We start from the raw sequence: 5,491 nt of genomic DNA on the forward strand, positions 1-5,491 counted from the left end.
CTGAATTCAGACTTCTAGCCTCCTGAACTGAGAGAAAATAAGTTTCTGTTCTTTAAAGCCACCCACTTGTGCTATTTTTGTTATAGCAGCACTAAGAAACTAAGGAGAGTTTCTATTATTTTTAGCTACCAGAGCTGCAAAAGACAAGGAAGGGTCTTCATCTGTTGCAGACATAGAGAGCCTGGCCCTGATAACATCCACTTCAGACTCCCAGTGTATAAAATTGTAAGACAAAAGATTTCTGTTTTTCAAAGCCACCCCATTTATGGTATTTTGTAATGGCAGCCTTAGAAAATGGAGACAAGAGGAGAAACAGAAGCAAGGAATGAAATGAGTGCAGCAATCCTCACTTCATGGTCTGATTCACATTAGATTCCTAGAGTGAAAGGAAACCAAAAGGGTTGTTAGTTCATTCCCTTGATTCTAAGCCTTATCTCACCCAGATCTTCCTTGAGAGATTATCTGTCTGCTATTCCTAAATGAAGTCAAGCATGAGATTCCACAGCCCACTCTAGTAATTCAAGGACTCAAACATGGGAGATGTGGGGTTTTTGAGTGCCAATCCAAGCCCACTGCAGGGCCACATTTGTTCCCATTTTGTTCACTGAGGGAACCAACTGTTGTTTATAATTTCCATACTAAATGTCTTCATTTATTTGACTACAGACATCAAATTTATCCTTATCACCCTGTCCTCTCTAGGTAAAATAATGTCATGCACTCAATTTTATTTAATCTGTCCAGCATTTTCAGCTCCACTTTAGGAAGGCTGAGGCTCACTTCCTGCCCTTCAGGACATAAGATAAAAAAAGAAAACCAAAATAGGCACACAAAAAAAGTCAATAGTATTTTAGTAAGTATTACAATGAGTAAGAGGGGCCTGAGGAGGAAAAGAAGGCTATAATCCTCAATGAGGGCTTCCCAGAGGATGTGAGTTTCCAAAAGACCATGAAAGATGGTGAGAACTTGGAAAAGTCACTAGAGGAATGTCTTTGTTTCCTAGAGCTGCTATAATCAAAATACAAAAGTGGGTGGCTTTAAAGAACAGAAATTTATTTTCTCACAGTTCAAGAGGCTAGAAGGGACTCAACCCTATCAGTTCCTTCCTTGTCAATAGCCCCAGACATTCCTTGGTTCCTTAGTGATTCTCACATGGCATCTGTATTCACTATACTTGTGTATCTCTGTATCTAATCTGCTCTTTTGATAACTCAGAAGTAATTGGAATTATAATCCATTCTACTTGGGTTTGATCTAATTAGTGTAACAAAGAAGACCCTAGTTGTGAACAGGATTACATCCACAGGTACAAAGGTTAGGACTCCAACACATATTTTGGAGAGGACAAAATCTAATTCATAACAAGTAACTAGGACATTATGAGAGAATTCTGGAAGATGAGCATAGGCATCCAGGAGACAGAGAGAAAATCAGCTTGAATGAGGTGGGTAATGGAGGAGAGGAGCACTAATGAGGAAAGTGAGTAAGACTACATCTTGGAGTGTGTGATAGTTAAATTATGACCCCTTTGAGTACCCATGTCCTAAACTGTGAAACCTGATTATGCTACCTTCTTACATGGCAGAATCCTCACAACTGGACCAATAAACAGCATCATGATAAATGAATAAAAGAATGAAGTTATCAAAGATTTCACTTTACTTGGATTCACAATCAATACCCGTGGAAGCAGCAGTTAGGAAATCAGATGTACTGTGGGCAAGTGTGCTACAAAAGTCCTGTTTAAAGTGTTATGAAGCACAAAATGAGCTCAGCACAGAAAAATATTTGGACCAAGGAAATCACCAACAACACAACAAAAAACACAATAGAATGACAGTAATAAATTAATATCTATCACTAATTACATTCAATGTGAATGGATTAAATGCATCAGTCAAGAGAAAGAGAATGGCAGATTGGATAAGACAAGAAGACCCATCGATATGCTGCCTACAAGAAACCCACCATAGATAGAAAGATAAAAATTAAAGGGTGGAAAAAAATATACCAATCTAATGCTAACCAAAAAAGAGCAGGAGTGGCAATGTTAATTTCTATTAAAATAGACTTCAAGGTGAAAAACAGAATAAGGGACAAAGAAGGACACTATATGATGCTAAAAGGGTCAATTGGCCAAGAAGACATTACCATAATAAATATCTATGCACCCAATGAAAGTGCTCCAAAATTCATGAAGCAAATATTAACTGAATTGAAAGGAAAAATAGAAAAATAGACAACTTTGCAATATATCATTTTCAAGGATGGACTAAACAACTAGAAAAAAAGCTCAACAAAGACACAGGAGAACTCAAGAACACAATCAACCAACTCAACCTCACAGCAATGTATAGAGCAGTCTACCAAACAAAAGCACAATTCACATTCTTTTCCAGTGCACATGGATCATTCTCCAGAATAGATCATATGTTAGGACATAAAACAAGCCTCAATAAATTCAGAAACATTGAGATACTACAAAGCATCTTCTTGGACCACAATGTTATAAAGTTAGAAATTAATAATAGGAAGATCAAGGAAAAAATATCAAGCATGTGGAAATTGAATAATACTCTGCTCAAAAACTACTGGGAAACAGAACAAATAAAGTGTGAAATAAAAAAAAAAATCCTAGAAACAAACAAGAATGAAGATATGTAGTACCAAAACCCAAGGGACACAGCAAAAGCAGTACTCAGAGGTCAATTTATAGCAATAAACGCACACATCAAAAAAGAGGAAAGAAACAAAATCAATATTCTAACTCAAAAACTCTAATAATTACAAAAAGAACAACAACGGAAACCTACAGTATCCAGAAGTAAGGTAATAATAAAGATCAGAGTAGAAGTAAATGAAACAGAAAACAAAACAAACCCTGCCTGAGGAAATAAAAAATCAAGAAGCTTGTCAAAAAGATTAATAAAATTGACAAACGATTGGCAAATCTAACAAAAGAAAAGAAAGAGAAGATGCAAGTAAAATGAATAATAAACGAAAAGGGTAACATCACAACAGAACCAAGTGAAATAAAAAAGATATTGACAGAATATTATGAAGAACTCTATTCCAACAAATTCAAGAACCTAGAAGAGATGGACAAGTTTCTAGAAACACAACACCTACCTAAACTACTCCAGTGAGAGATAGAATATTCAAATAGCCCCATAACAAAAGAAATTGAGCAGGTCATAAAAAAACTTCCCACAAGAAAAAGTCCTCACCCAGATGGCCTCACTGGAGAATTTTACCAAACATTCAGGGAAGAGTTGATACCTATACTACTCAGATTGTTCCAGAACACAGAAAAAGAATAGTCCCAAATTCATTTTCTGAAGCAAGCATAACACTGATACTAAAACCAGGGAAAGAAACCACTAAAAAGGAAAACTACAGACCAATATCCCTCATGAATATAGATGCAAAAATCTTCAACAAAATAGTAGACAACAGAACCCAACAACATATCAAAAAAATAATACACCTTAACCAAGTGGGGTTCATACCTGGTATACGAGGATGGTTCAACATCAGAAAAACAACCAATGTAATCGATCACATAAACAAAACAAAACAAAGAACTATATGATCATATCAATTGACACAGAAAAGGCATTTGATAAAATCCAACATCCATTCCTATTCAGAAATCTCAGCAAGATGGAGATAGGAGGGAAATCCCTCAACATAATAATCACAGTGACCCCCATAATAAAGGGCATATATGCAAAGCCAACAGCCAACATTATTGTTAACGGAGAAAGACTCAAAGCATTCCGCTTGTGAAAAGGAACCAGACAAGGATGCCCTCTATCACCACTTCTACTTAACATTGTATTGGAAATCCTAGCCATGGCAATAAAGCAAAAAGAGAAATAAAAGGCATCCAAACTGGCAAAGAGAAAGTAAAGCTATCTCTATTTGTGGATGACATGATCCTATAACTAGAAAACCCAAGTCATTATTGTTGTTGTTAGGTGCTATGGAGTCGTCTATGACTCATAGTGACCCTATACACAAAATGAAACACTGCCCAGTCTTGTGCCAGCCTCCTGATCCTTGCTATACCTGAGCCCATCACTGCAGCCAGTGTGTCTATCCATCTCATTGAAGGCCTTCCCCTTATTAATTGACCCTCCACTTTACCAAGCATAATATCCTTCTCCAGGGAATGCTTCCTTCTGACATGACCAAAGTAGGTGAGATGAAGTCTAGCCATTCTTGCTTCCAAGAAGCATTCTGGCTGCACTTCTTCCAGGACAGATTTAGATAGTTGTTTTAGCAGACGATGGTACTCTTAGCATTGGAAAATGCAAGAGACTCAGCAAAATAATTACGGGAACTAATAGAGAGGTTATGGAGTTCTGGTGGCATAGTGCCTAAGGCACTTGACTGCTATCCAGTTCAGGTGGTTGGCCAGGCATTGGTGAAGCTAACAGCAGTCGGGCACACAGGGAGTTTTGGGGAGCATGACGAAGGGGTTTCTCTGGTCGAATTCAAGAATAATAAAGTGAAACAGAGGAGATGGTAGATTAATCATCCAAAAGCCTTTGTGGGCAGTATTCGTGAAGGACAAGGCTTTGCCCTTCAAAGAAAACTGAAGATTCAGCAGAGTTACAAGAAATTGCCAAGGAAGGAAAAAAAAGGCTCAAGCTTCACAAGAATCCCAATTCACAGATCGATACCTAGACCATCTGAAACATCTCTATTTGGCTGAAGAGGAAAGACTCCGGAAGCAACTTAGATAAGTCCATCAGCCTTTGCCAGAAGAACAGGTTGACCAGCCTTTGCCAGAAGAGCAATGTAGCATTGACCATACTTTGTCTGAAGAACAATGTAGTATTGAACACCCTATGCCAGAAGAACAATGTAACAAAGCAGTAAGCTCCTTTGTGACTTGAAAGAAAAATAAAAAGAAAATGTCCTATCAAAAGGCACAAGAAGAATATACACAGGTATAAGCCAAGCATGCTGCAAAGAAACAGGAATTTGAGAGGTGAAAGAAAAACAAGAAGAAGCTCAGAAGCTCTACAGAAAGAAGAAAATGTTAAGTGTTCAAAATATTGAGCAAAAAGACTAAAGAGGGAAGCCAAATTTGAATTTACAAATGGAATATCTTCTTCAAAAACTACAAGAAAAAAAATTAAATCAGACATTTATTTGCCTCTGAAGGAACTGAAGCCTGAAGAACTGAAGGAACTGTGATTATTTGGGAGACAGGCTCAAATATGCATTACTTAGTGTCATATGAAGTTTGTATGGAATGTGTAAAAATAGGAGCAAAGCTTTCAGGAAAGTAAATTATTGAAATGCTTCAGTTTAGTAATCAGCTATTGTTGTTGTTGTTGTTGTTGTTGTTAAGTGCCATCGAGTCATTTCTGACTCATAGCAACCCCATGCACAGCAGAACAAAACACTGCCCAATCCCGCGCCAGCCCCACAATCCCTGCTATACTTGAGCCCATCATCGCAGCCACCATGTCAATCC

General features: G+C 37.5%; 1 pseudogene; it reads left to right on the top strand.

The window, feature by feature from the left end:
- The first annotated feature begins 1,451 nt into the window (after positions 1 to 1,451).
- Positions 1,452 to 5,173, top strand: LOC103200966 (annotated as a pseudogene).
- Positions 5,174 to 5,491: the final 318 nt, after the last annotated feature.

This window comes from Orycteropus afer, unplaced genomic scaffold, assembly GCF_000298275.1.
Source record: "Orycteropus afer afer isolate SDZICR_OR568_19922 unplaced genomic scaffold, OryAfe1.0 scaffold00137, whole genome shotgun sequence".
Classification (NCBI taxonomy): Eukaryota; Metazoa; Chordata; class Mammalia; order Tubulidentata; family Orycteropodidae; genus Orycteropus; species Orycteropus afer.